General features: G+C 58.2%; 2 non-coding genes across 2 annotated transcripts; both read right to left on the reverse strand.

Moving 5' to 3' along the window:
- Window positions 1-323: 323 nt before the first annotated feature.
- On the reverse strand, window positions 324-477 carry LOC148345340 (5.8S ribosomal RNA). Its single transcript, XR_015848680.1, has one exon. It is a non-coding gene; the product is annotated as a 5.8S ribosomal RNA (ribosomal RNA).
- Window positions 478-1,819: 1,342 nt separating this feature from the next.
- Window positions 1,820-3,806, reverse strand: LOC148345341 (18S ribosomal RNA). Its single transcript, XR_015848669.1, has one exon. It is a non-coding gene; the product is annotated as an 18S ribosomal RNA (ribosomal RNA).
- Window positions 3,807-10,000: the final 6,194 nt, after the last annotated feature.

A 10,000-nucleotide genomic window follows, 5' to 3' on the forward strand; every position in this document is an offset into this window, starting at 1 on the left:
CCTTCTCGGTATGCTAAGTACCAGCCGTACTCACCGGCAGCCGAGAAGCACCTCCGGACGCGCGGACGCGCGACACCGACGGGCGGACGGACACGGAGCGCCGCCCGAGTCTGTATTTGAGGGTACGAAGGGACGGGGGTCCCTGCGAAACCCCAGCCGCGGAGTGGGCGGGGACACGGGTCGCGCGCCACCCGCCGGGCGGACCGGCGGAATGTCGCGGAGGGCCCGAGCCTCGCCCGCGCGGACCGGGTTCTCGCGCCACCCGCCGGACGGACCGGCGGAATGTCGCGGAGGGCCCGGCCCGCGTCCGATCGATTGGAAAGCGCCGCTCAGACAGGCGTGGCCCCGGGGTAAAACCGGGGCCGCAATGTGCGTTCAAAGTGTCGATGATCAATGTGTCCTGCAAATCACATTAGTTCTCGCAGCTAGCTGCGTTCTTCATCGACGCACGAGCCGAGTGATCCACCGCTAAGAGTCGTACGTTTGGGCCCTTTTACGTCCGCCCGGGACGATCGGAGACAAATTCACGACAGGGTTTGTACCGGAGACGAACGCGCCGCGGGTGCCGTTCGGTCGCTCCCGCGAGCGAGCCCCTAACCCGCGGCGCGGTTACCGACGGGCGCGATACGCGCGACGCCGCGACGAGCCGAGCGGGTCGGGCGCGCGGCGCTGAGGCCGGCGCCCGGCGTCTCCCGCTCGGGGCCGCGACGGCGCCCGAGACGTGCGTCGGCCCGGGTAGGTCGGGCGCTCGGCGCTGAGGCCGGCGCCCGGCGTCTCCCGCTCGGGCCTGACACGACTCGGCGACCGGACTCGCCGGGTAGGTCGGGGGCTCGGCGCTGAGGCCGGCCCCCGGCGTCTCCTACCCGGACCCCGGAAGGCCATCCGACTTGGAAGCCCCGCCGCGCCGCGAAGCGACGCTTTGGGTGTTGCTACCCGTCAGCGAGTGGGTTTGGTTTACAAGGGCGGCGCGACCGCGCTGACACCGAGGGGGGACTGGCCCCCGACCCGGCCGCGGCCTGCCCGGACTATGGATGGACAGAGGAGACCGCGGCGGACCGCGCGGAACCGAACCCCCGGTGTCCGGAGCCCCGGGAGGGACTCCGGTGTCCGGGGGCCGGCCCACGCGCGCGCTACGCGGCCCCTCGAGGGCTCCGGCCGACGGACGCGTTTGGCCGGGGAAAAAGGTAGCCGGTGGGAGCACCGTTTCGTCGCCCTGAACCTTCGTCTCGGGCGGGCGTCCCGACGCCGCCGCCATACGGCCGTTGTGATCCGTGCGGGGATCCGCTTGCTCGGCGACCCTCGCCGAGAGCAGCCCCGCGCCGCACGGACACGCGACACCGACGGGCGGACGGACGCCGGGGCGCCGGCCCGAACCGTTACCTTTAAAGGACGGGAGGTCGTCGAGGCGAGTGCCGCCCCGGAAGCGCGCGCCGGAAGCGCGAGAACCGCGCCGAGCTAGGGTCGTCGGCATAGGGGGATTCCCCGGTTACGGGGGTCCCGCGCACGGCCGCCGCCTTTCGCCCGTCGCTGGCGGTCGCCTGTCGTCGCGCCGCGCCGCGCTACTGGGGTCGTCGGACGAGCGCGCTACCCCGCTCGCACGGAGGTAGCGCGACATCGCCCGCCGCCTTTTCTCGCGTCGCGCCGCGCCGCGTGGCGCCCGCCGAACTCGCTCCGACGCGCGGCCCGGGAGTGACCCGCGCCGCGCCCCCCGTCCCGTCCCGTCCCGGTCTACCCTCTTCCTCCGCCTGCGACGACCCGCCGCCCTCGGCGTCTGGCTCGTCGGGGGTGTACCGAGGCGGATCTGCTGCCGCTCGTACGTTAATGATCCTTCTGCAGGTTCACCTACAGAAACCTTGTTACGACTTTTACTTCCTCTAGATAGTCAAGTTCGACCGTCTTCTGGCACACCGCCGGAGCCGGGGCCGGCCCCGGCGGGGACTATCCGAGGACCTCACTAAGCCATCCGATCGGTAGTAGCGACGGGCGGTGTGTACAAAGGGCAGGGACTTAATCAACGCAGGCTAATGACCCGCGCTTACTGGGAATTCCTCGTTGGTGGGAAATAATTGCAATCCCCAGGCCCTGTCACGAGCGGGGTTCATAGGATTACCCGCGCCTGCCGGCGCGGGGATAGACGACGCGCTTATACGCTCAGTGTGGCGCGCGTGCAGCCCCGGACATCTAAGGGCATCACAGACCTGTTATTGCTCATTCTCGTGTGGCTGAGAGCCACTTGTCCCTCTAAGAAGTTTTCTGCCGCCGACCGCGCGGGGGGCCGCGGTACTATTTAGTATGTTTGAGTCTCGTTCGTTATCGGAATTAACCAGACAAATCGCTCCACCAACTACGAACGGCCATGCACCACCACCCACGGTATCGAGAAAGAGCCTTCAATCTGTCAATCCTTTCCGTGTCCGGGCCGGGTGAGGTTTCCCGTGTTGAGTCAAATTAAGCCGCATGCTCCACTCCTGGTGGTGCCCTTCCGTCAATTCCTTTAAGTTTCAGCTTTGCAACAATACTCCCCCCGGAACCCAGACACTTGGTCGGTTTCCCGGGTGCTGCTCGGCGGGTCATGGGAATAACGCCGCCGGATCGCGAGTCGGCATCGTTTATGGTCGGAACTAGGACGGTATCTGATCGTCTTCGAACCTCCGACTTTCGTTCTTGATTAATGAAAACATTCTTGGCAAATGCTTTCGCTCTCGTCCGTCTTGCGCCGGTCCAAGAATTTCACCTCTAGCGGCGCAGTACGAATGCCCCCGGCCGTCCCTCTTAATCATGGCCCCAGTTCATGACAACCCACAAAATAGAACCGGAGTCCTATTCCATTATTCCCAGCTGCGATATGCAGGGGCGGCCGTGTGGCCTGCTTTGAACACTCTAATTTCCTCAAAGTAAACGCTTCGGGCCCCGCGAGTGACACCCAGCGAAGGGCATCACGGGGGCTTTTGCCGAGAGGCAGGGGCTGGGACAGACGGATGCACGCCTCGCGGCGGACCGTCAGCTCGCGTCCCGGGGTCCAACTAGGAGCTTTTTAACTGCAGCAACTTTAAAATACGCTATTGGAGCTGGAATTACCGCGGCTGCTGGCACCAGACTTGCCCTCCAATGGATGCTGGCCGATGGGTTTGTGTTCGGCTCATTCCAATTACGGAGACTCGAACGAGTCCCGTATTGTTATTTTTCGTCACTACCTCCCCGTGTCGGGAGTGGGTAATTTGCGCGCCTGCTGCCTTCCTTGGATGTGGTAGCCGTTTCTCATGCTCCCTCTCCGGAATCGAACCCTGATTCCCCGTTACCCGTGGTCACCATGGTAGGCGCAGAGTCTACCATCGAAAGTTGATAGGGCAGACATTCGAATGAGTCGTCGCCGCCTCGGGTGGGCGAGCGATCGGCACGAGGTTATCCTGAGTCAACACAAAGGGGGGGCCGGGCCGGCGGAACGAGGACCGGCGCGCGCGGAGCCGCCCGCGCCGCTTACGCCCCCGCCCGGAGAGGCGGAGGCCGGACGCGGGGGACGCGCGCGACGGCTGAGCCCCCGCCCGCCGGACACCGCGTGGGTTTTTGTGTCTGATAAATGCACGCGTCCCCGGGGCGAGGCCGGAGCCCCGCCCGCGAGTCGGCGCTCGTTTGCATGTATTAGCTCTGGATTTGCCACAGTTATCCAAGTAACGGTGGAGCGATCAAAGGAACCATAACTGATTTAATGAGCCGTTCGCAGTTTCACTGTACTGGCCATTCGTACTTAGACATGCATGGCTTAATCTTGAAAACAAGCATATGCTACTGGCAGGATCAACCAGAGTGCGTCTGCCGCCGGGGGGGCGCTGCTGGTGGCGGTGCGGCCCTGGTCCGGGACGAGGCTGTGGCTACAGCCGGGCCCGGGGGGCCGCGCGACACTCGTATACGTTCGGACGGGCTGACGAGCGGGTGTCGTGAAACGATGTTTCGCGCGGAGCCCTAGCACGCGTGGCGTCGGGCTCCGCGACGGTCGGACGTCTGGGTGTGGCTCGAGACGGAAGCTCGACCTCGGTTCGTCTTGGTTCTGCCGCCAAAAGGTTCACGCCGAGGCATGGTTTCGCAAGAGGGCCCCGCGAGTGCCAGCCGTGGATCCCGCCTCACTCGTAACTCGTATCGGATTCGTCCGGCCTCACTTTCGTTCGCACATCGGACAGTTATACGTGTGCTTTAGTAGCTTCCGTTCCCTCTTAGTGAGGCCGTCCGTACGTACCGCCCCAGCTCTTTCTGAGGCGGGTATCCACTCGGCTCGGGGGGGCCCAACGTTTGCCTAGTATCCTCGGCGCTGGAGCTTGACCCGCAAAGCCGGAGGAGCCGCACGCCCGAACACCGGCTTGCGCCGGCCGACGTGGGCCCTCCGAGGCGGGTCTCGTGTGCCAATCGCTCAGTTGGGGAACCGGCAGGCCCGTGGGCCGACGCCGGCTCACCCGGGGGTGAAGGGTGCTTCGATGGAGGCCCCCTGTCAGCCTCCGCGGAAGTCCGGCTTCAATACTTTAAAGTTTGAAAAACTTAGACATTTTTCGAGAACCGGAGCTTAGAGGGGTACATGCAAAAGCCAGGGCCGCGGGAAGCGCCCTAAATACTTCAATACTTTAAAATTTGAAAAACTTAGAAATTTTTCGAGAACCCGCATCTTCCCTCGGTAATTGCGAGATGCGAGGCCGCCCCTAGCCTCTGCTCTGTCGGACTCAATGGTCACGGGTGGCCGCTGATTAGCCCTGGTGCTCACCTCTCAAAATTGCGAGTCCCTAATATAATTCTGGCTGTCGGCTGGAGAAGGGGGTATAAAATCGGCACTTGAGGGAACGCCGGGCCCTCAAGTTCGGGGCCCTCTAGCGGATTTTTGAGGTACTGCACTCCCATTGGAAATGCATTGACCATAGGAATGCATGGGCGCTCCGTCCACTACCATGTAATTCCCTCACAATATCTGCCCCCGCGTGGCCGCGGGATGCTACTGCAGCCCCGTTGGGAATGAATGGGCCTTTCGGAGGCTATAAATCCAGCGCCGCTGCATGGATTTTGGCGGTACTGCGGCTGTCGCTGAAAATACATGGACCCGTCTGAATGAATGGGCCTTTCGGAGGCCATAAACTCAGCGCCTCTGCATGGATTTTGGCGGTACTGCGGCTGTCGCTGAAAATACATGGACCCGTCTGAATGAATGGGCCTTTCGGAGGCCATAAACTCAGCGCCGCTGCATGGATTTTGGCGGTACTGCGGCTGTCGCTGAAAATACATGGACCCCTCTGAATGAATGGACAAAATATAAATCAGACACTACAGAACACAAGCATAATCCAAGATTACAAAATCATCTCAGCCTTTAAAAGAAACAAAAACCTGAAAGACTACTTAGTAAAAAGTAAATTACCAGAAATCAACATAACACAAACGCAGGGCCCCACATTCTACAAACAAGCCACCACAGTTAGGAACACCGTCACCAACACAAACTACCTAATTAAACAAACAATCACACCTGCTACGGAAAACTGAAAATACATGGACCCGTCTGAATGTATGGGCCTTTCGGAGGCCATAAACTCAGCCAGCGCCGGGCCAGTGTTTGGGGTATTGTGCCCGCCACTAGTGGCTGAATACATAATAATAATAATAATAATAATAATTCCCTTGTATTGTCATTCTGTGTAACAATGTACACAGAACGAAATGTCGATTGCACTGGGCTAGTGTTGAGGGAACGTCGGGCCCTCAAGTTCGGTGGCTTGGAGCGGATTTTTGAGGTACTGCACTCCCATTGGAAATGCATGGGCGCTCCGTCCACTACCATGTAATTCCCTCACAATATCTGCCCCCGCGTGGCCGCGGGATGCTACTGCAGCCCCGTTGGTAATGAATGGGCCTTTCGGAGGCCATAAATACAGCGCCGCTGCATGGATTTTGGCGGTACTGCTGCTGTCGCTGAAAATACATGGACCCGTCTGAATGAATGGGCCTTTCGGAGGCCATAAACTCAGCGCCTCTGCATGGATTTTGGCGGTACTGCGGCTGTCGCTGAAAATACATGGACCCGTCTGAATGAATGGGCCTTTCGGAGGCCATAAATCCAGCGCCGCTGCATGGATTTTGGCGGTACTGCGGCTGTCGCTGAAAATACATGGACCCGTCTGAATGAATGGACAAAATATAAATCAGACACTACAGAACACAAGCATAATCCAAGATTACAAAATCATCTCAGCCTTTAAAAGAAACAAAAACCTGAAAGACTACTTAGTAAAAAGTAAATTACCAGAAATCAACATAACACAAACGCAGGGCCCCACATTCTACAAACAAGCCACCACAGTTAGGAACACCGTCACCAACACAAACTACCTAATTAAACAAACAATCACACCTGCTACGGAAAACTGAAAATACATGGACCCGTCTGAATGTATGGGCCTTTCGGAGGCCATAAACTCAGCCAGCGCCGGGCCAGTGTTTGGGGTATTGTGCCCGCCACTAGTGGCTGAATACATAATAATAATAATAATAATAATAATTCCCTTGTATTGTCATTCTGTGTAACAATGTACACAGAACGAAATGTCGATTGCACTGGGCTAGTGTTGAGGGAACGTCGGGCCCTCAAGTTCGGTGGCTTGGAGCGGATTTTTGAGGTACTGCACTCCCATTGGAAATGCATGGGCGCTCCGTCCACTACCATGTAATTCCCTCACAATATCTGCCCCCGCGTGGCCGCGGGATGCTACTGCAGCCCCGTTGGGAATGAATGGGCCTTTCGGAGGCTATAAATACAGCGCCGCTGCATGGATTTTGGCGGTACTGCGGCTGTCGCTGAAAATACATGGACCCGTCTGAATGAATGGGCCTTTCGGAGGCCATAAACTCAGCGCCTCTGCATGGATTTTGGCGGTACTGCGGCTGTCGCTGAAAATACATGGACCCGTCTGAATGAATGGGCCTTTCGGAGGCCATAAACTCAGCGCCGCTGCATGGATTTTGGCGGTACTGCGGCTGTCGCTGAAAATACATGGACCCCTCTGAATGAATGGACAAAATATAAATCAGACACTACAGAACACAAGCATAATCCAAGATTACAAAATCATCTCAGCCTTTAAAAGAAACAAAAACCTGAAAGACTACTTAGTAAAAAGTAAATTACCAGAAATCAACATAACACAAACGCAGGGCCCCACATTCTACAAACAAGCCACCACAGTTAGGAACACCGTCACCAACACAAACTACCTAATTAAACAAACAATCACACCTGCTACGGAAAACTGAAAATACATGGACCCGTCTGAATGTATGGGCCTTTCGGAGGCCATAAACTCAGCCAGCGCCGGGCCAGTGTTTGGGGTATTGTGCCCGCCACTAGTGGCTGAATACATAATAATAATAATAATAATAATAATTCCCTTGTATTGTCATTCTGTGTAACAATGTACACAGAACGAAATGTCGATTGCACTGGGCTAGTGTTGAGGGAACGTCGGGCCCTCAAGTTCGGTGGCTTGGAGCGGATTTTTGAGGTACTGCACTCCCATTGGAAATGCATGGGCGCTCCGTCCACTACCATGTAATTCCCTCACAATATCTGCCCCTGCGTGGCCGCGGGATGCTACTGCAGCCCCGTTGGTAATGAATGGGCCTTTCGGAGGCCATAAATACAGCGCCGCTGCATGGATTTTGGCGGTACTGCTGCTGTCGCTGAAAATACATGGACCCGTCTGAATGAATGGGCCTTTCGGAGGCCATAAACTCAGCGCCTCTGCATGGATTTTGGCGGTACTGCGGCTGTCGCTGAAAATACATGGACCCGTCTGAATGAATGGGCCTTTCGGAGGCCATAAATCCAGCGCCGCTGCATGGATTTTGGCGGTACTGCGGCTGTCGCTGAAAATACATGGACCCGTCTGAATGTATGGGCCTTTCGGAGGCCATATACTCAGCGCCGGGCCGGTGTTTGGGGAATCGTGCCCGCCACTAGTGGCTGAATCCCGGGCTAGTGTTGGGGGACTTGTGCCCGCCAATAGTGGCTGAATCCCGGGCTAGTGTTGGGGGACTTGTGCCCGCCAATAGTGGCTGAAATCCGCGCCGGTGTTTGGGGAAATGTGCGCGTATTATCGGGCCGGTGTTTGGGGAATTGCGCGCGTATTATCGGGCCGGTGTTTGGGGAATTGCGCGCGTATTATCGGGCCGGTGTTTGGGGAATTGTGCGCGTATTATCGGGCCGGTGTTTGGGGATTTGCGCGCGTATTATCGGGCCGGTGTTTGGGGAATTGTGCCCGCCACTAGTGGCTGAGAACTTGGCTAGTGTTTGGGGACTTGTGCCCGCCACTAGTGGCTGAAATCCGGGCCGGTGTTTGGGGAATTATGCGCGTATTATCGGGCCGGTGTTTGGGGATATGCGCGCGTATTATCGGACCGGTGTTTGGGGAATCGTGCCCGCCACTAGTGGCTGAGAACTTGGCTAGTGTTTGGGGACTTGTGCCCGCCACTAGTGGCTGAAATCCGGGCCGGTGTTTGGGGAATTGTGCGCGTATTATCGGGCCGGTGTTTGGGGATATGCGCGCGTATTATCGGACCGGTGTTTGGGGAATTGTGCCCGCCACTAGTGGCTGAGAACTTGGCTAGTGTTTGGGGACTTGTGCCCGCCACTAGTGGCTGAAATCCGGGCCGGTGTTTGGGGAATTGTGCGCGTATTATCGGGCCGGTGTTTGGGGAATCGTGCCCGCCACTAGTGGCTGAGAACTTGGCTAGTGTTTGGGGACTTGTGCCCGCCACTAGTGGCTGAAATCCGGGCCGGTGTTTGGGGAATTGTGCGCGTATTATCGGACCGGTGTTTGGGGAATCGTGCCCGCCACTAGTGGCTGAATCCCGGGCTAGTGTTGGGGGACTTGTGCCCGCCAATAGTGGCTGAAATCCGCGCCGGTGTTTGGGGAATTGTGCGCGTATTATCGGGCCGGTGTTTGGGGATATGCGCGCGTATTATCGGACCGGTGTTTGGGGAATCGTGCCCGCCACTAGTGGCTGAATCCCGGGCTAGTGTTGGGGGACTTGTGCCCGCCAATAGTGGCTGAAATCCGCGCCGGTGTTTGGGGAATTGTGCGCGTATTATCGGACCGGTGTTTGGGGAATCGTGCCCGCCACTAGTGGCTGAATCCCGGGCTAGTGTTGGGGGACTTGTGCCCGCCAATAGTGGCTGAAATCCGCGCCGGTGTTTGGGGAATTGTGCGCGTATTATCGGGCCGGTGTTTGGGGATATGCGCGCGTATTATCGGACCGGTGTTTGGGGAATCGTGCCCGCCACTAGTGGCTGAATCCCGGGCTAGTGTTGGGGGACTTGTGCCCGCCAATAGTGGCTGAAATCCGCGCCGGTGTTTGGGGAATTGTGCGCGTATTATCGGGCCGGTGTTTGGGGATATGCGCGCGTATTATCGGACCGGTGTTTGGGGAATTGTGCCCGCCACTAGTGGCTGAGAACTTGGCTAGTGTTTGGGGACTTGTGCCCGCCACTAGTGGCTGAAATCCGGGCCGGTGTTTGGGGAATTGTGCGCGTATTATCGGGCCGGTGTTTGGGGAATTGTGCGCGTATTATCGGGCCGGTGTTTGGGGATATGCGCGCGTATTATCGGACCGGTGTTTGGGGAATCGTGCCTGCCACTAGTGGCTGAATCCCGGGCTAGTGTTGGGGGACTTGTGCCCGCCAATAGTGGCTGAAATCCGCGCCGGTGTTTGGGGAATTGTGCGCGTATTATCGGGCCGGTGTTTGGGGATATGCGCGCGTATTATCGGACCGGTGTTTGGGGAATTGTGCCCGCCACTAGTGGCTGAGAACTTGGCTAGTGTTTGGGGACTTGTGCCCGCCACTAGTGGCTGAAATCCGGGCCGGTGTTTGGGGAATTGTGCGCGTATTATCGGGCCGGTGTTTGGGGAATTGTGCGCGTATTATCGGGCCGGTGTTTGGGGATATGCGCGCGTATTATCGGACCGGTGTTTG

Source organism: Urocampus carinirostris, unplaced genomic scaffold, assembly GCF_059441175.1.
Source record: "Urocampus carinirostris isolate Australia breed hairy pipefish unplaced genomic scaffold, RoL_Ucar_1.0 HiC_scaffold_53, whole genome shotgun sequence".
Taxonomy (NCBI): Eukaryota; Metazoa; Chordata; class Actinopteri; order Syngnathiformes; family Syngnathidae; genus Urocampus; species Urocampus carinirostris.